General features: G+C 44.7%; 1 long non-coding RNA gene across 1 annotated transcript in view; it reads left to right on the top strand.

Moving 5' to 3' along the window:
* Positions 1-13,109: 13,109 nt before the first annotated feature.
* LOC109281397 (uncharacterized) overlaps positions 13,110-26,589 on the top strand; it is a 32,824-nt gene continuing 19,344 nt past the window's right edge. The window contains exons 1-2 of the long non-coding RNA XR_002088027.2: positions 13,110-13,263; positions 23,656-23,810. This is a non-coding gene — a long non-coding RNA (uncharacterized LOC109281397). The remainder of the gene's footprint in view (positions 13,264-23,655; positions 23,811-26,589) is intronic.

The following is a 26,589-nucleotide window of genomic DNA, read 5'->3' as shown; positions in this document are numbered from 1 at the left end:
AATGGCGCTACCCAAGCGCCCCAGCCTTATGGGCTATGCGTGGCTCCTACCTCCCCTGATACTACGCCCCAAGCCTCGCAGATGTAATGGACGTTGTCCGGTCTATACGCCCGCTTTCCGGGCCTCTTCTCTAATGTGGCCCACTCTGGGCTCCCTCTCTCGTGCCCTGCCGGTGTGGTTCCGCTCCGGGACTCTCTAGCAGGCCCCGGCCCTTCCGTGGCCAACCGCACGGCTACCCTCCCTGACTCTGGCTCACCGCGCTGCTACTCCCTGTCTTCTCAGGGGCAACCGCAGCGCCCTGCCTTGGTCTGAGGGGTATTGCCGCACTAGCCTGCGGCCGGGCTCGCTATGCCCGTGCACCCACACTGGGCTACTCAACAAAGCACAATGGTGTTCCCCCCCCTCTCTGGGGCTCGCCGCGCCCACACTGGGCTACTCAGTAATACACAATGGCGTTCCCCCCTCTCTGGGGCTCGCCGTGCCCACACTGGGCTACTCAGTAATACCGCCCCTTTCCTGGGGCCGGGGGCTATGTTCCCCCCACACGCAATCCGGGGTCTCGGTCCCCGTCCGCAACCTACGGGCTGCGCCCGCGACCCACTGGCCGCACTCCTTGCCACCAGTTGCTCATGCACTGGCGTGCGAGCTGCGCCTTCCCTGGCGCTATGACAATAATGCACCCTCGTGGCGCTAGGGCACCCCACACTCTCTGGGGACCCTGTGATTGAGGCCTCCTCCAACCCCTACAGCCTCACCCAAGCCTCCGGGTGTAATAACACAAACACAAAGCAAAACCACAAGCCCCTAGGCTGTAACACAAATGCAAGCCGCATGGCCATAACTCATCATCATAGCTCAAGCCTCCAGGGCTATCATGAGCTGTACTTGCAACTTAGGCTCCTTCCCATATCTCAGCCAAGGGAGCTCCTGCCTCTCCAGCTGCTGGCAGAGAACTGCCAGCCTGGCCTCAGCCCTGAGCTTTATAAGGGCCAGGCCCTGCCCCCTACAGGCAGCTGGCTCCCCTTAGTTGCTCCGGCAACCCACAGCTGTGCTCCATTAACTCTGCCAGGGCTCTCTCCCTGGCAGTTTCTCCTCTCTTAGGAGCAGGCACTAAGGTGCCCTGCGACACCCAGCAAAAACCCCACCTCCCCACACTGCACTATACACATACCCCCACACCTCACCATACACACACACAACCACACTCCCCTACAATATAGAAGACTAAGAATTTATGTTGAGTTATTATGCAATCACTGCTATATACAGTATGCAAACACAAATCATGACAAAAATATTTTTGTTATAAAATTAAAATATGTAATAGTAGGCATTTGACTTTTAGTGTATGATTTGGTTTTTTTCTGGTTCTAAGATGGCAACCCCACCTCCCAAAAGGAGTATTTCCAGGGGGCAAGGTGAGGGACTTCTGGTGGCAAAGATCAGGGGTTAGGGGGAGGACTTCCCATCCCAAGATGGCAACCAGGGGTCGGGGCAACTGTGAAGGGGCAGGGCTACCCATGAAGCCCTCAAAAGCTCACCAAACCTTGTTAAGTTGCCCTCCACCCAAAAGAATTGTTTGCCCCTGGTTTATACCCATCCATGAGAGTGCTCCAGTCATGAAAGCTATCTCCTTAAGTCTCTGTTATTCCATTCACATCATAGTGCCATGACTGTGCAAGGACTTCCAATTCTTCCTGCTTGTTTCCCAGGCTCTGTGCATGTACAGGCACCCTAGGTTGATTGCCCTGATTTCTCAGGAAGAATGAGAGTACCTCCCCTGTTGTCCCCCCCTGCTTGCTCTTCCTCCAGGTCATCCACTTACCTCAGGGCTTTGGTCTCCATCCCCCAGGGAACCCAGTTTAAAGACCTCCTCACCAGGTTAGTGAGCTTGTCTGCGAAGATGCTTTTCCCTCTCTTCATTAAGTGGATTCCATCTCTTCCCAGCAATCCTTCTTGGAACAACATTCCATGGTCGAAGAAGCCAAAGCCAAGTGGTGTGAGCAGGTGGCAGGAAGAGGAATAGAACACATAAGAGCAACAAGAATGAACAATGATTCCCCCCCCACACTGTCCTGATAATTATATTAACTATGTTGATGCATGTTATTTGTTGACATTAACTACATTCATGTACCTTTGAGAGTCAAACAATTATAAATGGTACCAAAGGGATAATATGCAAATGCAAATCAAATCAGGATTCAGAAGCTGCAATAGAAATGGGAGGCCATGAGAATAACTTCAATATTAACAGATATTCCATTCCAGAAACACTTGGGAAACCTGAAGCAGAGACTTATGAATCAGAATACAAGATCCCCAGGTAAGAATGGTCTGTATGAAAGGGAGTGTTTCTATTTATTCACTAATGACCAGCTCTGAAATCAGATTTAATGTTCCCCAGAGGTCAATGTTGCTGCAATACAAAGTTTTGGCTTAGGCCCATTTCTGGTTTCTACCAAATATAAATCAATGCCCAACCACCACAACATGTTCAATTTATTTTTGTATTAGACAGTTGAAAGAACATGTATATTATGTTCATACCGTACTACTGTCTTTAATCTACTATGAGAAATAGAACAAATGACTGAAGAATGCTTTACATTTGAAAGGTTTGTACCAACTATGCAGTTGTCCAATAAAAGATATCGCCCCCCAAATATCCTTGAAACTGAGAGATAAGACATTTTATTTTAGTCATGAAATCAGAGCCCACACTGAAGTTCAATTTAAATATCAGGCACTAGCAGCAAATGAAATTTGAATTATTTGGTTTGAACTGATGCTACATACATTCATGTACAAATTTGAAAAAAAAATCTGGAATAAAACCAGTGATTTATGTGTTAGAACATAAGGCTAATAACAAGCAGCAATGAAAGTAATGACAGGATTGTAACACCATGGGAAAACCCACCACTTTTAATTTAAGTGGCAATGGTTCTGGGATTAGAAACAAGGACTATATTTTGACACATGGTTAATGACTGAAAGAAAGTAGATTCAGGGCCAATATGTCTGTTTCCACCTAATGTCTAAAAGCCTCTCAAGGTTTTTGAAACACTTACACATAGTACTTTGAGATTCTGTGCTTTCAAATGTAGTAAAAAGAAAATAATATCAATAATCTTTCTGGAAAGAAGACTTAACTATTTTATTTCACCCAGCTGATGAGACTGTTATAATGTGTAACAATCTGATTTAAAATTCCTGTGTATGGTATGAATTGTATTCAGAAATGGTAAATCCTCTGTGTTGAGTTTGGCTCTTCTGAGATGGTATAATAAAAATGGCTGGTAGAACACCAACGATACAAATTGATCTGCTGGTAGTTTAGATGGTGGGAACTGAGTAGATTAGCAGACCACCACCAAGGGAAGAAACTGAGCTGACTGAAGTTGTTCCAGTATTATAAATCTGCAAGTGCTACTCTTTATTCAGAGTGTTCCTGTACTCTGAAGTGTACTTATTTTTCTTAGGGCTTATATAAGATATAGTGGTATCTTTCAGATAAAGCACTATATAACCTAAGCCTAAGGTTCAGTTCAGCAAGACATCCTGCATACAATTCAACCCTGGCACAGTCAGTCAATTGGTTTTGTGCCCAGCCATATGACACTGAACTTATCCTAGAAAAGAAAATTTGGGGGTAAGTTTAGAAAAGATTTGCTATTTCAGTTTTATGTAGCTATCGGACACCTGGACAGAAAGCAACTTTAACTGTGCTGTTTCTGAAGATGTGGATAGAAACATCTGATTCATAATACTCTGTTCAAGTGATTTGGTTCTCATTTAGGGATCCCTCCTCAACTTCGATGGCTCTCAGTGGGATTCATTTGCTCTAAGTAGCTATGCCAAACAGTTGTCCACTTTGTTGTTTTTTCATAAAAAGGCACCTGTTCAGTTTTAGATATCACTCAGTCTGTTCCACTTCAACAGCCTGCACTCCTCCTCTGAGAGCGCTGAGCTCTTTACACATTTTGGGTTGCCAGCTTTCCTATGTTCTTTTCCCTAACAGCGAATTTCATTCTGAGACTCTTGTGAATGGGTCATGTTTGCTTCCTTCATTAGAGGATACCCTTGTTACAGCAGTTAAGGAGTCCCATATAGGAGGCTATTTACCTCTCTAGAGGGCTGTTGTGCACCATAAAGTTTTATATTAAGTATTAGGTAAAGCTTGTTCATGCAATGTTACTCTATTGACAAACTACCTGGATTTCTGCTAATGGCAAAGACTTCCAGGGGTTTTTTCCCTAGTGTCACTGCTGCATTGCCAGATAAAGATTTAATTGAATAAATGCTTTCTGATGCATATGAGTAAAAGACACAGCCAGAAGTCTGTCTGAATTCACCACAATGCATGTACAAAGTACTGCCATCCTGTGTTCTCATGCAACTCCTTCACAAAAACAAACACCCTCAGGGGTAAGATAAATTGAACTTGTATACACAGAACCTTGCATAAAATGTAAACTGAGTGCATTAGGGCAACGCAATGTAACCTTGAGTTATCAGGACCTGCTATCAGGACAGTTGTTTCTTCTCATTCGGCTTAGAAATGAAACGTCTCTAAAGTATCAGATGTCAGTAGTAGTATGGATGCAAAAGGTCTATAGATGAATTAATGCAATTAATATAATGTATTACAGAAAAATAAGGATCAAGCGCCAGTTCTGTTCCATCTGGCCCCTTAATGGATCCAAGTCAATAGCTCTGGTGTAAAGTAGTTTCCCAGTTAGTGTAAAGTTACCAGAATAGCTCTACACAAACTTCCCCTCCCCAGGAAAGGGGACACAGAGAAAAAAAAGGGAATATATAATTGTATTGTGCTGCACTGCAACGCTTCAGGTAACAAAAGGCTAGGAGAGTTTCGTTTGCACTTGGTTAGATCAGGCCTGAAGCTGTTTTAGCTTGCATCAAGGGCTGGGACATCTGGACATCTGGCAGGGCTGAGAATAGAGATAGTGAATTGGTCTACAAAATGCCAAAGATATCTCTGGCTGCCTGGAAGTGGCTCAAGCAGTTATGGGAGGCTTGGTAGTAGATAAGAGAACTGTAGGGAGAGAGCAGAAGGAAATGAAAGCATAAACTTGTGTAAAAAATGCTGAGAGAGAAGAGCAGGCTTGCTGAAAGCACTAAGAGGAGGGTATAGCTGGAGGGAAGCATTACCTGGCAAAACCACAAAATTCCACTCCTTTGATATTTCTTAGCTCAATAGCACCTATTTCCCATGTATACCTTACACCACCATGCAGCATCTCTGCATTTCATCCTTTATTACTGAAATATATAATCTGCATAGTGTGCATTATGCACATACAGTTTATTATAAATCAGGCAAATTATATATGTAGAATTAATATAATTCTACATTAATATATGTAGAAATAATCTAAAAGGTGTAAGAACCTTTTCATAATACAAAAACTGCTTTCTATGGCTGCTTTCAGGCATTAATTCTGGATGTACTAAATCAGTAATTTACTATAGGTATATTTTTTTTCAAAATTAGTGTTTTCAAATTTGCCTCACTTCCATGTGCTCAGGGAGAATAGGTTCTGAACACTAGTAAGTGGGGGGAAGGGGCAGAAGGCAAGGGGCCACCTGACCTCCCCCAATGCATTTTCTCTGCTGTAGCAGTGGGAGAGGGACAAATTCAAGGCAACCCTGCAATAATTAGATTCTATATCGGGAAAATTATAACAATTTTATAAATTTTCCTTCTATAGAATCTAATTATTGGCGTGTTATCTTATATTTGGGTGTCATCTTCTATTCAAGTAAATACGTTATTTCATTCATTACACCCATCTTTAAGTTCCCCTGCCAATGTTTATTGGTTTACAATCATATTTTCTTCTAGTTTAGTTTAATTTAGTTTTATTTAAAAAACATGTTTTTTCTGTGTCACCGTGTGGAAGCCCATACATACAGGAAGACCAGCGCTCTAAGTAAAGACATTAATGTAGCAGAAAACGTAATCTTCTTTCCAGAGTAATCTGCAGAGGAGAGGGGTATAGAAACCCCATACCAGACCTGTGTTGTGGTTTAGGCCTAAAAGATTGGCACTGCTCATAAGAACTGCTTTGGGAAAGCAACAAACATTCTATCCTCAGCTCAAGGAGAAGACTGAAGACACAGTTTATGGTCATGACTAGTGTGACCCACTTGAGCAGAGCCGGTGGGCCAGACCTGGTACATCTGCTTTAGAACTCTTAGGAGTGAGTTGCTGGACAGTACTAAACTGGATTACAGGCATGTTCCAGACATGAAGGCCTGCCATTGACTTCTATTAGTTAGTTGGTTTTCTGTCCTTTGCCACTTTGAGGTCTCCTTGAGCCCCAGAGGGGGAAACACCCACCAATTCCCCACATTTTCACTTATTCTGGAGTGATTCTTGCAAATAGTATAGGCACGAAGTTCAGACAGATATGCATCTCCTAAACTGAGTGTGTCCTTTCAGAAATAGTAGCTGTTAGATGCTCTGCCGCACCCTTATTCCAGCAACCTGACTAATTCAGCATAGGGTTTAGATGCAAAATCCTAGTTCCACATCAGGTTTTCAGACTGGTGTAATCAAATACAGACATTACTAGACTTTCACAGCCATGAGGAACATAACAGAGTTTTCCTGAGAATGAACTAAAACAGAGATTGGAGGATATGGACTCTGAACAGTAACTCCAAGGCAGTTGTTTTTCGCCTGTTTTTGTGGAGTTTTGCCTGTTCTTGTGGAGTTTATTTTTTTGTGTAGATGTTCTAATGCTATGAGTTATATTATATTATATTATATTATATTATATGACTATAATGTTTGTTATAGTCCTATAGCTCTTCCCACTTCAAGGGATGGTGAGGCAAAACTCCACTCGTTTCTGGAACAGTGGCTCTATTTGGATTTTATAATTTAGAGTTGCCTGTATGAGGAGGGAGATCTTTCCCAGAATGTAAAATAATTAGCTTTGGAGCTAAAATTATTACAGGGCTTTAAATAAAGCTGCCTTTCCTCCTAACACGCTCTGTGGAGCTATGAGCACCTAGCTAGGAAACCTCTGCTTAGATTTTATTTTCTGTTAGCAGAAACAGTAAGCCATCTGCTGGGTAAAGGAAGAGCTATGCTCTTCTCCCTTATTAGAATCAAAGGTCAGAAATATAGCTGCACTGTTCTTAGACACAATACATTAATTTTATTTCTGATCAAAAAACCTGTTTTTTGTGTCCCCTACCTTTTGAAGTTGTTAGCTATTTTTATTTAGCTTGTAAAATCTCTCAAGATCACAACCCAGTGGAGTTTAACTGAAGTTTAAATGAAGACTCTATAAAAATGCTGCTTCTGTAAAGTCCTCACCATCTCCTAATTAAAGTCGTAGAGACAAAAAAGACCTTGCTTTTCAGTTCCAGACCCTGTAAGGATTCCTTGCCCCTTACTTGCCTCCACATGAGGGGGAGACATTTGCCTCCAGGGGAGAATTTCTTTTCCTGATTACACTAAAAAACAATTGAGTGAAATGTTTTGGAACCTCTGAGTTTAAACCATTCTTGATTAGGCATAGGGCATTAAGCCTGCATGTTTTGCCAGATGAATTACATGAGAGATGCAAAAACCAGGAGTGTGAGAAAATATTGGGCCCCTAGCAGACATTACTTTTAAAATGCAATTAACCTGTTTATCTCATTTTAAATAATAACCTGGCCACACATTCAGGCAATTAATGGGGTGACAAAATGGAAAACTGGCCACAAAATTATTCCATAAAATATGCATAATATTTTAGTGACTGGTTTCCATCGCACTTTAAATTTCACATGGCAGAGTCCCACCACACAGCCTAATATGTTGGCTACATGGTGGGGCTTGATTGATGGCTCCCCAATGTCAGCAAGCAACATATACTTCTGCATGGGGCTATACCCTCTGTTTTCAGGGTGCCAAGTGGTGGGGAGCTCATCAGCTGGCCCAGGGTATTGGATCACTGGGAGCAATAGGGTTCTCCATGACCTGGCAGGTTGATTGCTCTAACCAGCAGCTTCCAGAGAGCTGCAGAGCAAGGCACTTGACACATCATGGCCATGGCCCTGTGGTCAAGGAGAGGTTCCCTGATCCTGGTTTATCTATGCAGTGGGACCTTTAAAAACTGTATGCAGAACAACTGACATCCCCCACAGCTGAGATTGGGTCCCAGTCCCCCAACATGCTGGGACCTTAAAAAATCATGTGTGAAACTGGGCTGCACATGAAATTTTCTGACATCCCAATGCATGGGTCTTTGGGACCATCCCAGTGCAGTCCCAGGACTGGGACTCACAATCAGCTGATTGTCATTTCCAGCCCCAAGCTTGCACCAGCGTCTCCAAACAATTCCAGGGGCTAAAACCGACAACAGTACAGTCCAGGGGCTAAGACCAATAACCGGCTGATTGGGCATTCAACTTTTAACTTGCTGGTGCAAGGGGAGCCTTTGATCATGATCTGGGCTCTTCCTGCACTGGCAAGCAGTAATACTGTGATTGGAATTTGATCTTTAATCCCACACCATACCCTGCTACAAATGGACATGTGACATGGCAGGAGATCATGTTGGGATCAGAGATTAGATCTCATCATGCCATTAAATGAACATATGTCAGGGGCCTTACACAGATGATTATCAGAAGAAGAATTGTAAGATAAGTCACTTTATCTTCTTGACTCCTGTAATAGGGAGCCAGAGGGCTCCTGTTACTTTAAGAGAAGGGCTGCAGGCAGTAGGCCTCATCCCAGCCAAGCAAGGTAGACTGGTCATCAGGCTCAAAGTGGGAACCCCTGTGGGTGGCTGGAGATCCATCTAACAGGAGGTGTCAGGGCTTAGGAGGCACATAAGGCCAGTGCCTGAGGCTAGGCAAACAGTCTGGCCCTGCAAACCAAAAGGAGAGGAGCTCCTGAGCAAGACAGCTGTAGGAAATGAACTGCCTGGCACCCAAGCTACCCCAGAGAGCCATAAGGAAAAGCTAAGGGAGAATTATAGCTTGTGCAGAGGATTTTTGTTATACAACCATTGTGCTGGTATTTATGTTTTAATTAGTATTACCACCGGATTGGGTTGTGAATAATAGGAAAGGAGGAGGTCATAGAGTGCCAGAGAGCTGGGGGAAGAGGGGGGGCTTGAGCCTGCCAAGCGGGGCACAAGCCACAGTAGTGCCCAAGGGCATGTAGTGTTTTGAAGCCCTGCCAGGGGTTGGGCTCACAATGTGGGTAGGTAGCAGCCAGGAGGGCTTAAAGCCTGGACAGGAAAAGAGACAGGGCTAGGGGCCCAATGCCTGAGAAAGACAGAGAAAGGGACTGAAGCCGAGAAGCCAGGTCTGAGGTAGTGGGCCTAGGCAAAGGGCACAGCCAAAGGAAAGAGGCAGAGGCTGGGAAGGCCAAGGCCCCAACAAGGGAGTAGATGCCTGAGGTGGCCTGGTATTGGCTTGGAGCAAAGTGCCCTACCTAAGTGATTGCAGGGGTGTAGGTTGTAGCTGTGTTGGTCTAAGGACATAGGCAGACAAGGTTCCTTGGGTGAATTTGATATCTTTTATTAGACCAACCAAAATAGTTAGAGACTAGTTATTAAGCAAGCTTTCGGGTTCAAAAACCCTTCGTCAGGCTAAGGAAGTTTCAGCAGTTGGTGTGTGCTCTTCCTGGATGGATTGAAAAAAAGAAGCCAGAGGCTGGGCTGGGTAGTCAGTTGCCAGGCACGTTACCAGCCTATATACCAACATCCCACACCAGGATAGCATCCAAGCCTGCCTTACATATCTACAGGAACAAGATTACAACACAGATTACAGACCCAAAGATATTACTGACCTTATACACTTCATCCTCACACACAACAAATTCACTTTAATAATCAACACTTCTTCCGGATGATGGGAACAGCTATGGGCACTAAAATGGCCCCACAGTATGCCAACCTTTTTATGAGCCACCTGGAAGAAGACTTCCTCAAGAACTGCACCATCAAACCCTTGCTATATTTAAGATATATTGATGACATCTTCATCATTTGGACTGAAAACCTACAATCTCTGATTGAGTTCCATCAGAAATTCAACAATCACCATCCCTCTATCCATCTTTCTCTAGAATACTCCAGCACCAACATCTCCTTTTTAGACATGATGATCAGTATCCAGAATGATAAAATACAGACCACGTTATACAAGAAACCCACAGACCAACATACATATCTGCACAAAACCAGCAATCACCCTAAACACACCAAAAAAGCTGTGATATACAGCCAAGCCCTCAGATACCACCGCATTTGTACTGAAGAGAACACCCGGGATTGCCACCTCACCAATCTTAAAAAGGCTTTCACCCAACCTACACCAACAACCTACACCCCTTCACCCAACAAGGACACTCCTCCAGAGAGGTAGATCGCACGTTTGAAAGAGCCACCCAGATATCACATGAAGAACTGCTGCAGTACAGATACTGCCCCCCCCCCCCCCCAAATCGCATACTGCTGGTTATGACATATCACCCCACCCTTGAACCTGTACGAAAAATCCTCAAACAACTGCAACCCATACTAGAAAGAGACCCTATTCTTAAAAAGATCTTCCCAGAGCCACCCATCCTAGCCTTCAAACAAGCATCGAACCTCGCCAACCTCATCACCAGAAGCAAACTTCCTCAAGCCCAGAACACACCAAAAGGATCCAGACCGTGCCATGACAAGAAATGCAAAACCTGCCAACACATCTCTACCACCCCCACTATTACTACACCTCACAACAGAGCCATCAGCATCCCAGGATCTTACACCTGCACCTCCAGAAATGTAATATACCTCATCCAATGCACCAAATGCCCTGATGGAAAATATGTAGGAGAAACCAAACAACAACTGCGCACCAGAATGAACGTACACCGGAAATCTATCAAAGACAAAAATACCTAATTACAGGTGGGGGCACATTTCTCACAGGAGGGCCACCCTCTCTCCAATCTCTCAGTCCTGATCCTCAAGGGAAACTTACACAACACTTCCCAGAGACGAGCCTATGAACTCCATTTCATCAACCTGCTGGATACTAGAGATCATGCACTAAATATAGACATTGGATTTTTGACACATTATAATCTGCCTGGCAACTGACTCCCCAGCCCAGCCCCTGGCTTCTTTACTTTTCATTCCATCCAGGAAGAGCACACACCAACTGCTGAAACTTCCTTAGCCTGACGAAGGGTTTTGGAACCCGAAAGCTTGCTTAATAACTATTCTTCAACTATTTGGGTTGGTCTAATAAAAGATATCAAATTCACCCAAGGAACCTTGTCTGCCTACCTAAGTGATAACCATTATCATCTGCAAGGCATGGGTGTGACTGTAGGGGAGGTCGGAAGCCACAACATTATCTCTTAAGGCAACAAGTGCATCAGAGCATGGACAGGCCAGGAGGGCCCCACCTAGAAACTAAAAGCAGGGCAGGTATCAGCAGGGTTTGGAGGAACCCACTGACTAAGCAGACAAGGGCTTGCTTCAGGACCTGGGGCAGCCTCCCTTCTCATGAACCAATATCTATATCAAGGTGTGGCAGGAAGGAGAAGAGGGAGGGTAACTAAGGAGTTCAAGCAGGACAGGAGCTACATGGCCACCAGGGGGCGTCATGGTTGTTCCTGGGGCCCAACACCTGTTACAACTCATAAGTCATGTGCAGGGCCCTAAGAACATTGCAATTTTGGACTGTGTGGAAATTTGCCCCCCACCGCAATTTTTAAGGGTTGTGAGCATAGTGAGGGCTAATGGGTCTTAGCCCCCCCCCAAATGCAGGGCAGCACAAAGGGCTGCAAGGCAGCGCAGACATGGGCTCTGGGAGGCTTCAGTGGCAGAGAGGGGCACACATAGACAGACATGGAGCCTGCACGCAGCCAGGATGGCAGCCAGAAGGTGTGCAGAGCACTGCCCACCACAGCAGGTAAGTTAGAGAAGGGGAAGGGGAAGGGGCATGAGGGAGCAGATCACAGCTCCCACAGTGAGGGAGGGAGTGGGGCAGAAGCAGGTGCTGGGATAAGTGGGGCCCTGGGGCGGGTGGTGGGAGATTCAGAACCTGGGCAGCTTGTCCAGGGATACAGGGAGGCTCCTGCCACTGCTCGCACCTCAGGAGAGGCCCTGGGAGCACGTGCCCCCTGGATTTATGTGTGGAGTGGAGGTGGGCTGCTGCTGTGGGCTGGATTTTGCACTCTGCTGCTAGTGCCTTGGGAGCCAGCTCTGGGAGACAGCAGCGGCAAGCACACGGCATTGCACATGACAGCTGACTCCCAGGGCAGCAGCACGCAGAGACCAGCCCACAGCTGCAGCCTGCCTCTGCCCCATGCACAAACATGGGGAACACATGCCCCCTGGGCCTCTCCCAAGATGCACACAGCGGTGGGAGCCTCCCCACACTCTTAGATGAGCTGCCCAGGCTCTGTGCATCCCACCACCCGCCCCAGGGCCATATTCACCCCAGCTCCTGCCTTTGCTGCACTTCCTCCCTCACTGTGGGGGCCCTGATCTGTTCCCTCTTGCCCCTTCCCTTTCCCTAACATACCTGCTCTGCATGCCAACCGGCTGAAGTCCCGGCTGTGTGCAGGCTCCATGTCTGTCTGCGCACAACCCCCCCGCCACTGCTGCAGCCACCCAGAGTCCTTGCCTGGGCTGCCCCGCAGCCCTCTGCACTGCCCCACATTTGGGGGAAAGGTAAGCTCCATTAGCCCTGGCCTTCTGCCACCTACGGCTGTGTGCCTGCCTGCTGCGTGTGTGCAGGTAAAGTATCTTTTCTCATGGAATATTCATGGAAGTATTTGCCAACCCATTTACCAAGATCAATGGTAGTTCTGTGAATATTCTATGAAAAGGGATACTTTACCTGTGCATGTGCCGTGAATCTTCAACAAGAAATCTGTGAATTTCTCAGGGCCCTAAATCATGTGCATGTTTAGAAGTCCTTTAACATTAACAAGGAAGTACAGAGAGCATAGATGGATTAAAAGAACTTCCTATAGGAAGAATATGCTGAGTCTCATTCCTGCACTTGGATCATAACACTTTCCACTGAACCAATCAAATCTAGAGGAGGACTGCCATGCTTTCACAAGTGTTTCTCTCGCAGGATAGTCTGAGTTCTGCGCTGAGGACTGGATGAAAGTAGCAACACATCTTTTCTAGGAGGAGCCAGAGATCTGGAGTTGCATAACAGCAACATTTTTCCCCTGTGTAGAAGAGGAAAGTTCAAGCTGAAAAGGTAAGAAGCATAAATAAATACTCAAATACTCTTCTGCTGTTTTACTATGTAGCAGAACTCTCTACCTCTCCACCATATCCAAAGTGAGCTAGCCAAATAAATGGAGTAAGGTGCCTAAGTGTGTTTGCGCTAAAATGTTGAGAATACTACATGCCCTCAACTTGCAATCTCTTTTTTATTTATATCTTTATTTTCTAAATCTCTTTCCACTACCATATTATTGCTGTTTTGCTGTATCTCCAGCCACACACTAGTAATAGTATCCTTGTTTAGTTGTTTACCACCTTTAATGCTAATCTGCAGATGGGCCAGGAGGGGGTGCTGCAATGCCAAGGGAGCCAGCACACTTTCCCTGGAGGCTTAACCTGCCACCCCCATGAGGCAGTTGGTTTCCAGTGACCTTGGGAAGGATTGCATCAAGATTCCTCTCAAAGCTTGTTATGAATTTTATAAGCATGACAAATTCTTAGAACAGTTCTCTTCAGCACAGTTCTTTTAGACACAGTCACGAAGTTTGTCATTAGCAGCTCTTTTTCCACCTCCCTCGGAGTCTGGCACCGCCTCTCCTATGCTCACATACTGTTCTGTGTTGCCCTTTGCCTGTACTTCCAATAGTGAAGGCAATGCACACAAAAAGGCACAGTCTTCCCCCCAGCATACAATGATTGTTGTGTTAGAGACAAAATAACTTCTGTCTCTTGTGTCTCATTTGAAATTGTCTTCCTTCTTTAGTGATATCATTGCATTTAATGGAGCAATAAGCCAGCCCCCATCAAACAAGGAGAGCAGTAGAGATTAATTATCTTACAAATATTTTGAAGAGTTGAGTAGTTCACCCATTTGTGCCGCTCCATTTCCCATGTTTTCCACTGAAAGAGCAAGCTGCTGTCTAAATTGATGACATCTTTTTCAGCTGAGACCAGCTTAATCTATTTTTGCATTCTTCAGAAGGGAGCTGTCCTTGTTATCTGTTCCTTGTAGGCTCTGCAGTTCTGTTGTAACAATGTTACTTTTCTAAAAATACAGCAATGGTAATATGCTGATAGCCAGAGCTGTTGGCTTGGCAGCATCAGAGAATTAACTTCTTTTCTATTTAAATGATTGGAATGGCAGGAGTGCTACACTAGTTGTTTAAGGGAGTGGTTTTCAAAATGTGTTCTGCAGTGCATCAGCAGGGGTTCTGCAAAGAGATTTGGCGTAATGGCAGGGTGGGCTGGGAGGTGGTGAACCACCATTACTGTTCAATGACCACCTGGATCCATATCAGCTCATGCAGCTTGCAGAGCCAGGGGTAGGAGTTCTGCAGCAGAAGTGATATGAAAGGGTTTCAAAATTTTAGGAAGTTTGAAAACCTTAAGGCATTTCTCAGTGGATATGAAGATGTAAATTTGAGCTTTGCTCTGGACCTCTTCTGAAGGCTGCTCTCAGCTGTCAGTGGGTGACAGGTCATTTGAGTTGGGGAGTCAAAGCTGCCTGGATGTGCTAATGGCCACATTACTCTTGTTTGTGTTTTTTGGCTAAAGAAACCAAGTTGCTTTAACCATACTAACCTGCTGGGCTCAATCCTGACCTTTGACCCTTTTTGACAGGTCAGGTAATGATCAAACAAGCATATAAATTTAAAACATATTACACCATACTAGACCACCATCTATTCCAGTATTTTCAACAGTGGCAAATACCAGATGCTTTACAGCAAACTGTATCTCTCTCTTTCTGGAATATATATTTACAATACCATCTCTGGAAGCTAAATTTCTACACAGCTATCTCCTTACTTATGTCTGGCGAGACTGTCTGTGAAAGAAGAGAGTTGTTCCATCCTTGGCCTCTCTAGCTGAACATGCCCTTGATGGCACAGTTAAGATGGCAATATATGAAATGGAGAGCTTTGCCTACTAAAACATAGATTGGGTCTCAACGTATTATTCTTTAGCTATACTGTCATATGACTCCTGATCTTAAAACCAGGCCTCAAGTGCAAGAGTGGCTGGTCTTTCCAGGACACGCAGCTGGCACATGTCACTGAGGGCTAGGAACAGCTTCTTTACCTGAGTGCAAATGTTTAGAAAACAAAAGGAGGGGGGAATTAAAACAAAGGTATTTAGTCAGAAACAAATAACGTAATGCTTCAGGAGGCTACAGACACTCTTCCAAGCACTGCCTTAACTTTCTGATACTTATTTTCATTAAATCTTTTAAAAATAACAGAACAAAGACCAAGCTACCAAACCAGTCAGTTGAAAATCCTGAAGAAATCCAAGGAACAAACAAACAAAAAAACTCCCCAAAACTCCCAAAATGGAATTGAGAGAATAGATAGACGTGGATCTGGAATTATCTTTTTCCTGTGTTTGATATTAGAGCAATGGTGGCCAGCATACATCACCTAGCCTTCCTTCAGCTAGCCTTTTTGTGCAGCCCAGACCTGTAGGATTCAAGGGAAGACTACTCATGAATATGGAACACAAGAATACCCACAGTTATTCTAATGAATATCTAAAAAAATAGAATTTTGGGAAGACTATAAGCACTAGTTTAGAGCAAAGTCTAACATCTGGGGGCTGGGAGGGGACAATATGCCTCATAGCTGTCTACTGCAGAATTTCTTTTTGAAGCAGTTGGTATCTACCATGATCAGAAGAAAGTTACTGGATGGATGAACTGCTGGGTTGATGCAGCATGGCAACTCCTATGGTCTAGAGCAGGGGTTGGCTAACCTTTTAGAAGCAGGAAACCAAATTAACATAGTTCATTCTGAAGGTAGGTGGCAATTCCCCTTGCAAGGATTGCACACAACCTAGCTGCTGCCCTACATCAGAAAATTGCCATCAGTGTTGTGGCATCAGGGATTGGATGACATTGCTTGGCAGGCCAGATCTGGTGTTTGGGTTGTAGGTTACTGAACGTTGGTCTAGAAAGATTTTCAGAGAAAGAAGGATAGCAGTAATGCTGTGGCAGTAGCTGATACCTTCTTCTTCATGGGAAGACATGCATACATGTTCCATAAGGCAAGCTCTGGCTCTTGGTTTGCATCTTATTTTGTCATTACAAGCAATAACTGCTGTTCAGGTTTAAAGGGCACCATAATATCCCAGTAGCATTACTGAGGGAGGTGGGGGGGATGGCAACTAGAACAATAGCCCTGGGCACTGCCTTTTGTTTGGGGTGGGGAGGAAAGGGGAAAAAGCAAGAGCAGATGCTGCCACAGTGTCAGCTGACTGCAGCTGCCTTGGGTTATTAATACTACGCCCTTCTACACCTCTGGAATATCCTTTTATCTGAGCCATAAAAGATAAACCTGTTATGCAGTGGGTTCAGAGAGACCTAGATAAACTGGTGGATTGGACCAAAAGAAAGCTTGTGAGGTTCAATAAGGACAATTGCAAAGTCCTGCACTTATGACAAAACAATCTCATGCACCAGTACAGACTGGGGACTGACTGGCTAAGCAGCAGTTCTGCAGCAAAGTGATTACTAGAAAATGGTATTTAGAGGTTTGCTTTTGGGAATTGGCTTGTAGCTAAAGTAGATATTGCTTTAGAACAGTGGTCCAGAGGTATGGCAAAGGTTAACTGATTTCTAAAAGCCTGTTTGTGACAAAGTTTCCTTCAAGGCCCACTGTGTCTGATACAGGCAAGCAGCAAGCAGACACACAGGCTGGGAAAGTGAAGGCATATATATTACATTATTCCATAACAGAGATAAGGGACTCTGCAACATTGGCACCAGGTCACATGGCCCACTGCAGAGCCCTTGGGATTTCTGGTTTTGGTAAACAGATCAAATTAGGAGGACAACAGAAATAATCAAATTAGGATACATGCATGTGATAGATTTATGAAACAAAGGATTATGCTGACAGGACAGAATGTAGGCAGTATAACGACCACAGTGAGACCAATCAGCAATGCCCAGAGATGAAGAGTCATCAAAGGGGATAAAGAATGCAAAAGGAGGGATTTCAGATCAGCAAAGAGCCCCTGATAGAGGAACCTGAGGCTACCATGGACAGAGGGTACACCACCAGCCTGTTTTATCCACCCTACTGTGGACGAGGTGGGCTTGGCCTCTGCCCTCCCAGTTGCTGACACCTGACATGCAAGAGAGCACCTCAGAGTGAAGTTCGCGTACTGGCTAGAGATACCTTGACCATGTGAACTCTGGGACTGGTAGATACAGAATGGTTTCCATTATTCTTATCTACTATCACTATGTATCAATACATTTTGCCTATTATCGAATGGAGAGGTTGTGGTTGGTCTGAGGATTTGGGTCCACCTGAAACAAGGTATCTGGGTCATAAATCCAGTGCCAACACAAAGGACCTGGGGCTATAGTAGACAAGAAGTCGAATATGAGCCAACAGTGTGCTGTTGGTGTGAAGAAAGTTAGTGGCATACTAGGCTGCATTAGTAGGAGCATTGCCAGCAGATTGAGGGAAATGATTATTCCCCTCTGGTCAGCACTGGTGAGACCACATATGGAGTAATGTGTCCAGTTTTGGGGGCCCCACTACAGAAAGGATGTGGACAAATTGGAGAGAGTCCAATGTTTAGGGGTTTGGGGCACATGACTTATGAAGACAGGCCTAGGGGGAAAAAACTGGGGTTATTTAGTTTGGAAAAGAGAAGACTGAGAGGGGATTTAATAGCAGGCTTCAACTACATAAAGGATGGTTCCAGAGGATGGAGCTAGACTGTTTTCAGTGGTGGCAGATGACAGAACAAGGAGCAATGGTCTCAATTCATAGCAAGGAAAGTTTAGGTTAGATATTAGGAAAAACTCTCACTGGGAGGGTAGTAAAGCATTGAAACAGGTTACCCAGAAAAGTAGTGGAATCTCCATTCTTGGAGGCTTTGGAACCCTGCTAGACAAAGTCTTGCCTGGGATGATCTAGTTGAGGACAGTCCTGCTTTGAGCAGGGGGTTGGACTAGATGACCTCCTGAGGTCCCTTCCATCCCTAATTTTCTATGATGCTATTATTCAATTTTTCCCCCACAGTTCGTAATTAGATCCCTCCCTTCCCTTACTCTGTAGCCTAGTTTTTCTAAACATATTATGATTTGCACTATAGAAAGCCCTGAAAAAAATCTTCAAATAGGAGAAAAAACAATGTACCTCTTCAATCTATACCACGTTTCTGAATGCTTAGTAGATGTTAGTACTAAGAACTCTGGTTGGCTGGTGAATTTTGATTTTTAACTGTCATACTGCATTGGTGCCTGCATCAAATGCACAGATTTATTTTCCTGTATTATATAGATTGCAATAATTACTAATAATATCCCATTTATCCTAGAACTGTGATTGCAGTAACTTCAACTTCTTCTTTCTGCAACATTTCTGCTATAAAATCTATAGATGGCACAAGTTTTACTTCTTTCTTCACCTGTACTATCTTATAAATAAAATTAATGATTCATCAAATTAAAGTTCTATCTGTTTTTGCTCTGTACATGCTGTGCCTATTTTTTTAATGTAAGCCTTTGCCTTTTGCTCTGTACATGCTGTGCATATTCTTTTAATGTAAGCCTTTGTCCTTGTGCTAATAAACCAGGCATATATTTCACTATACAATTAATATCTCCTTGCCAACCTGGGGTCATTGGTTGAAGTAAGAAAAATAAAGACCAACTCTTCCATTTAATTTTAATAGGAGCTATGTTATTAACTTGAAAGGCATGGGTGAACTAAGGTCCCATCCCCAATTTGTAAATGCTAGACGAACAACATGCAGAGATTGCTAGAATCCAGATTACCCCACAAGCAGCTGCATGTTGTATTAGGTGTTTGGTGTTTGGACTGATTTCACCATGTAATAACCTTTTTTGGCCTACGTGCCCAGGTAGAAATAGCACAGCATGAGAAAGGATAATGACATGAGAATTAAGTATATTGAATTGATTGAGGTTATTGAGCTTATTCAGGAAGCTGATCTAATGTTTTATTGTAAGGGAATAAGAAAAGATCCTGATACCCTAGGAAATAATTATCAATTAGCGAAAGAAGCAGCAGTCATTAGAACCCCTTGAGGATTGTAGATACAGAGGAACTAGGTGTCCAGTCAACTCAAGTGCAAGGGCCAAGCATTCCAAGAAAGATTAAAATCCCAGGCACAAGCTCAGTGTCTGACCTAAGTTTTTCCCTGAAAAAGAAACAGCACATTTAGGAATAGTGGAAGCCTAAGCACAAGAAAAAGCTAAATACTATTTAAAAAAAAATAGATGATTCTGAAACTCACCTTCTTAGCACTAAAGAATAAAAGATATTCCTGAGTTGAAAATGTTACTTGATCAAAAAATGATGTTACAGCTAAACAAGGGTTTATTAGTCTATATTCATGAGTGTGACGTGTGGGGCTGAGTCTCAAGTCGGCTTTCCTGCCTGTCTACGTAGGGCAGTCCACCTAGTCTCACCTGCCATGGCTTTGCTGTTCCCATAACTGGTAGTATAATGTGGAAGGCTGTCCATTACATGCCCCAATGCCAGGGTGTGCTAACCACGGCTCCATACCTTCCCTACACCGTGGCCCATGCCCCGCAGATAGCATCCAAAATGTAATCATATCCCGACCCCTAACTCTGGCCTCTCTCATTGGGCTCCATGCCCCTCACTCATACTGGGCTCCTTGCCCCCCACCCCGCCCCACAGTCAGGGCTCCTAGCCTCTGGGCTCCTTGCCTCTCACGAGGCTCCCCGCCCCTTGCTAGGCTCCATGCCCTTTCCCAAACTCTGGGCTCCTTGCCCCTCATTTGCTCTGGGTACCTTGCCTCACTCTGGACCCCCTTGTTCCTGCCAACCTCCTTGCTGGGTTACCCACTAACCCACTAGGTTGTGGGGGCTTGGGTTATAAGGCACCCTCCCCTGCCTTTCATTGGCATGGTAACTTGCCTGGCATTTCTTGGGGGCTCCCTCACCACAGAGAGCCCCACCAGGCCACCAATCCCTGGCAGGGTGCAGTTTTAGGTAATGCCCAGGACCAATGAGGCTTTCTCCTTCCCCATAGCCTCACCCTCACCTCCAAGGTGTTCCTGGAGCAGCTCAGCCCAATGTTGCCTCCTTGGCTGCTCAACATAGACTGCTGCCTCTCTGGCCTATGTTTGAAAATGGCCGCCCTAGTGAGGCACCTGGCAGCTGCCTGCTCCTGCCCTTAAAGTGACAGGCACCAAAGGTGCACTGCCACAATGAGAAAGATCAAAAAGTCACTTGGAATAGTACTTTGAGAATAAGGAAGCATCATGCCTCAGTGTGCCCCAACAGAACCTTTTGCAGGGTATTATGAAGCTACCGTCAAACTCCGTGAGGAGCCTATTGGCCCAAAATACAAAAAGATGTGCAAATCAAGAGAAAAGGTGCCTCACCTGTAGCATGTTCCAACCATTATGACATACACCTTTACAAAAAAAACAGCTTTGCCTGGGACTGATTTCAACAAGGATTGCATAGGCGTGCTGCTTAAATCTAAGTATCTCCTTAATAGTTTTACTCTTTATTAAGTTTCTAGAATGCCTCACCTAATAACACAACAGAAAGAACTGCAGCCATTCTTTAACAATATATTTTCAGGCCTGAAGGGCTCCAAGGACAGAGCTAGGACCTGAATCGAGGAGATGGTGGGCGGGGGTGGGGGGGAGGGGGATGGAGGAAGAGCAGGCAGCTGCTGTGGCTCCCACTTCTCCTCTCCCTCCCCACCTTGTACTCAAATTGGAGATGAATGTTTTTTTTCCCCTCATGTTAAATGTGGGGGTGGGGAAACTTGCCTTGGATCTGAGTAAATGTGGTATCCCCTTTGAAATATGTTCTAAAATAATTCTTTACTCCTGAGGGCATTTGTTTTTTTGTGAGAGAGTTGCGTGAATGAGGTGTTTTCCTCTTGGACAACATTGTCAGGAGAAAGGTCAGCATTCCTTCTTGCCTGAGGCTGACCCAAAGAAGGGCAGAGGCTGAGACTTTGCTGCCTATCGCTCACCCCAGGTGTCCAGGAGAAGCCTGACAGAGATGATATGACCTGGTTCTAATGCACCAAAGACCATGTGACCTAAAGATGTAAACTATTGCTCCGGGCAACTTTGCTTTTACTTTTTGTGTTTTATTACAGGAGAGACACTTGATTTATTACTGATTTTCTTTACTGCTTATGGTATGAATGAGCATGTATATGTGCATTTGTATGTTTATTTATATGGTAGTACATGTATGTCTAAATGTAAGGTATGTTATACCTTATATTGTGCTACATCATCATGGGTTGTAAAAGTGTGCTGTAGCTGTGTAGGCAGATAAGCAGCTGAGACAATGGCTACATGCAACAGATCTAAGCTGCAGTGGGGAAGACCCAGCTGTCCATCAGCGCTAAAAGCGATATCTATGCAGGCTAGTGAGTCACCTGCCTCAGACAGGGCAGCATCCTGAGGTAGGTATACCAAACACCTTAAAGGGATGGGACCAGCAGCAGGGAGCTGGGCTCTCCAAGGAGAGTGACTCCATAAAAACTCCCGGGCAGATGCTGGAGCGCTCTGTATGCAGAGAGCTGAGAGCCCCAGGAGATGAGGGCTGCTCAAGTGTTTATTTACCCAGCTGGGGAAGGTTTCATTTAAAAGTGGGAGACTGCTTTTATTCTGGTATAAACATTTACCCAATATGGGGACGTTTTTGTTAAAATGGTAGCTTGCCTTTTTGATTCCAGTTTAACCAGAAGACCAGATGTGGCTAAAAGGGGTGAAGAGGAGACCACAGGGGTGCCTGAGAAGCACACTATTGAGCTCTGACAGGGGAAGGGGCATGAGCCACAGGAGTGCCTGAGGGCACAGAAGATCTTGAGTCTCCCAGGGCCAGGGACAAGACAGGAAGGTGGACGCCAAGAGGGTAAAAGCCTGAGCCAGGCAAGATAATACAGAGGTGGTCTGAGGCCAAGAGGGTCAGGGCTGGCAGCTGAGAAGAGCAATAGCAGAAAACTGAGACCCGAAAAGTGTGATAGCAAGAGACAGGGGCCACAGGCCCAGAACAGGAGACCAGGGCTGGGGCCCAGGAGCTGGGGTCCAGGACCATGGGCCTTGTGCTAAGGGGGCCAAGCTAGAGGAACAGGACCAAGATTGAGAAGGCTGAAGCCCAACAAAGACTTTAAGATCAGAGGGGACAAATCTTGCAGTAGGGCAAGCTGCCCCACCAAGGTGATAACCTGTAATATCTGTGAGGCATGGGCATGGCTCTAGGGTGGACAGAGATCATGAACACTGCCCTTAAAGGCATCTGGTGTCTGGGGGCACCAATAGGACCAGTAGGGCCACAATTGATAGAATAAAGACAGACTAACAGTGGTCTGAACTGCCTCTGCATCCCCGGGGCAGCCTCCCAACCTTTTCCTTTCAAACTACATTAAGAATTGGCAGGCAAGTAGCAGGGAAAGGCACTCTGGGGCAAGGGACAGACATTCAAAAAGCCTGAGCCTGAATTGGGGGATGGGGGATCCCTGCAGGGAGTGGGAAAAGGAGGGAGGAAAGCAGGAGGAAGCTAGGCAGACATTGCTGTGCCTGCAAGTCACTGCCAGAGCTGCAGCCACAGAGCAGAGAAAAGGGGCCAGCCCTGCTGTGGAGCAGAGAGCCCCATCCAGCCCAGAGAGCATGCCAAGATGCTGGGGGACTCTGGTTTACCTTAAACCAGCAAGGGGTCTGGGACAGACATTGCATAAACTGGTTTGAGCCAAATCAGTTAAGTCTGATACTACATTCAACCAGGTATATCTCAAATCAGTTTCAACCATTTTCAAACTGGTTTATGTGCACTGAAAATCTGTTCTGTTACAGGTTTAAACAAGTTTCTGATCACTTAAACTGGTTTACGCGTAATGTCTGTTCCTAACCTGGGAGATCGGAGAAGGGAGGATGTATGCATCTACCAAATAATGCCACAGCACCATGGGCCACAGGTCCTGCCACATGTACTTACATTAAACTAATTTTCTAGAAAAGAGAAATTGAGAGTGGTAAGACATTCTGTATCAAACTAGATCAAGTAAACAAGGGATAGTTCAACTGTGTAAGGGATTTGAGAAATGACAGTTTTGAAGGCTTACCCACTGCCACAGAGCAGAAATCAGCTATGTCCTTAGACTTCTGTAAGTAGTGTTTCATAAAAATCATTTATGAAGTTTCATAATTTCAATTTAAATTGTTTTCTTTGGATTTGACCAGCTTTTGACTTCATTTCATATATTAACTTGTTGGTTTGATATCAGTTGTAACTTTGATTTGATAATTGCATTGTGCAATTTAATTCAATTTAGTAAATGTACATAATTTAAGATTTTGATTTGATTTAAATACACCTTGCTAGAAAGAGCTCCGCAGGCATTTGTCAGTGTCTTCCGTGACCTCTTTATGTTCCTGGTAGGATGTATGTACGGAGAGGAAGGGGATGATATCAAAGAGTGCAAAGTGCACCACTGCATGCCCAGGATCAACCTGATGAGCTTGATGAATTCTACAAGAATATGTTCTGGCATGAAGCCAGCAATAGACCTGGAGAAGAAGCAGTACTACAGCCTTGTAAGTGCCACCTCTATCAAGTTTGATTGTGTCAGGTGGGTAGTTGTAGTGTGCAGTGAGAAGGATTTCTTGATTTAGGGCCATCAAGTTATTTTTTTGGAGGTAATTGTTTGTCCTTTGGAATGTTTAATTTTGAATTGGAATGGAAGTACACATTTTCCATGTCTCATTTTCCTTTTCTTCCATTCCTAAAACTTTGACTTCCTACCCCCCAGACCTACCATACACTGTGGGTCAGAAACAAGCTACTTCTCTCCCTTTAGAGACAGGAGAAAATAAAAATGAGATCAGGGAGATACTCAGGAAAGCTATCAGTTTATTAAATTTTCCATTACTTTTTTTTTTAGACTTTCATTTGAGCGATTATGCAGTATTATTAGATATTTACATTTATAAATATTTTAGTGAAAACACTAAGGTATAGTCTCCATTCCTGGAAAATGTTCTATGAAGGATGGCAACTGTGTCCACACAGGGGCTTTTGGAGGTCTGTGGAGATGCATGCTTATTGAACAATTTGCTGAACATTATTTATTTTAGGAGGTAAATAGTGAAGAGAAGGAACAACCAAGCAGAAGGAACATGACTAGAAGTTACAGACCTTTTTTCAAATAAAATGCATAATAGAAAAATTCTACTATCATAACAAAGTTGTTCCATCTCTTCACTATTGCTGGAATTCAAAGCAGCTGTGACAAGCCTCTGACTACGGCTGGTTGAATAATGTCAATATGACTTCCCTCCCTGTTTTTTCTCAGTCTGGCTGATATTATACTTTTTCCCTTCTCCCTCAAAGTGTGCCTGCATGATTCATTCTGACTATGCCTGTTTCCATATAGACTGTGGAAAAACAAGTATGTGCACAGAGGGCTGCTTTTTGGTGGCTACATTGCCAAATTTCGAGCAGGGGTAACTGGTGTCTCCTGAGTCTGAGGAGGCACAATTTGTGAGAGGGCTGGGGAGTGGGCCCAAAGCCCCATATCCATTCCTATACTTCTGGGCCGCAGCTTAGTGCCACCTCCCCAACATGCCTCTGGCCCGCATAGCAAAAAAACTACGGCAAAAAACTGCCCTGCTTTTGGGAGCCAATCTCAGGGTGGGCACATGCCCCCCACCATGCTCCGCTACCAGTCAGCTTTGATTTCAAGGGTTCTAATGTGTGGACTGAGTACTTTATGGCAACACTCCTTGGCATGGCATGAAGGCAGTTTAGAATTGACCTACATGTCATCATCTGTCTTTTGGGATAAATATATGCGACCATTATCCTATCACTGCAGCTAAGGCCATCATGGGTAAAGCATTATGTTTACATAATTTCATGATTTTACCACATATCTGAAGTAAAATATCATTGTATACCCCTGAGCATCTTCAGGTGTTCTCAAAATATAATAATAAATAGAAGGAGCTGGTCATGTCCTAAAACTCTCTCTGTATCCATAAGGTGAGTTCTATTTGAGATGGGTAATTTTTTAGCACCTGCCCTAGCTTTCAGAGTTTATGAGCAAACTGCAATGGAACAAGAGTTTTTGTTCTTAATCTGGACCTGTCAAACTCATCTCCAGCTAAACTTACCTGATGAATTTATAATATTTGTTATTGGTTCATGAATTGCACTCCCTTGGACGAGGGAGTGAAATGTACTCTGTCCAAGTTTGCAGATGACACAAAGCTATGGGGAGAAGTGGACATGCCGGAGGGCAGGGAACAGCTGCAAGCAGACCTGGACAGGTTGGACAAGTGGGCAGAAAACAACAGAATGCAGTTCAACAAGGAGAAATGCAAAGTGCTGCACATAGGGAAGAAAAATGTCCAGCACACCTACAGCCTAGGGAATGACCTGCTGGGTGGCACAGAAGTGGAAAGGGATCTTGGAGTCCTAGTGGACTCCAAGATGAACATGAGCCGGCAGTGTGACGAAGCCATCAGAAAAGCCAATGGCACTTTATCGTGCATCAGCAGATGCATGACGAATAGATCCAAGGAGGTGATACTTCCCCTCTATAGGGCGCTGGTCAGACCGCAGTTGGAGCACTGCGTGCAATTCTGGGCACCGCACTTCAAGAGGGATGCAGATAACCTGGAGAGAGTCCAGAGAAGGGCCACTCGCATGGTTAAGGGCTTGCAGACCAAGCCCTACGAGGAGAGACTAGAGAACCTGGACCTTTTCAGCCTCCGCAAGAGAAGGTTGAGAGGCGACCTTGTGGCTGCCTATAAGTTCATCACAGGGGCACAGAAGGGTATTGGTGAGTATTTATTCACCAAGGCGCCCCCGGGGGTTACAAGAAATAATGGCCACAAGCTAGCAGAGAGCAGATTTAGATTGGACATTAGGAAGAACTTCTTCACAGTTCGAGTGGCCAAGGTCTGGAACAGGCTCCCAAGGGAGGTGGTGCTCTCCCCTACCCTGGGGGTCTTCAAGAGGAGGTTAGATAAGCATCTAGCTGGTGTCATCTAGACCCAGCACTCTTTCCTGCCTATGCAGGGGGTTGGACTCGATGATCTATTGAGGTCCCTTCCGACACTAACATCTATGAATCTATGAATCTATGAACCAAGAATTGTGCAAGTAGCCAAGGCTTTCACCAGCAATTTTCTGTATTTTTAATGAAGTAGGCACATATTTAGCCAGCTTAAACTGAATTCTTTAGTTAAGCAGACTCAGTTTCCCCCATGTAGCCCTGGGGTGTGTCCCTCTCCTGCAACTAGTAATATTCACTCATCCTTTGAGGTTCCTAGAAAGAGCAACAGGAAAGACTAAGTTTCTAAAGTAAAA

Source organism: Alligator mississippiensis, chromosome 4, assembly GCF_030867095.1.
Source record: "Alligator mississippiensis isolate rAllMis1 chromosome 4, rAllMis1, whole genome shotgun sequence".
Taxonomy (NCBI): Eukaryota; Metazoa; Chordata; order Crocodylia; family Alligatoridae; genus Alligator; species Alligator mississippiensis.
This window is presented reverse-complemented; position numbering and strand designations above follow the sequence as displayed.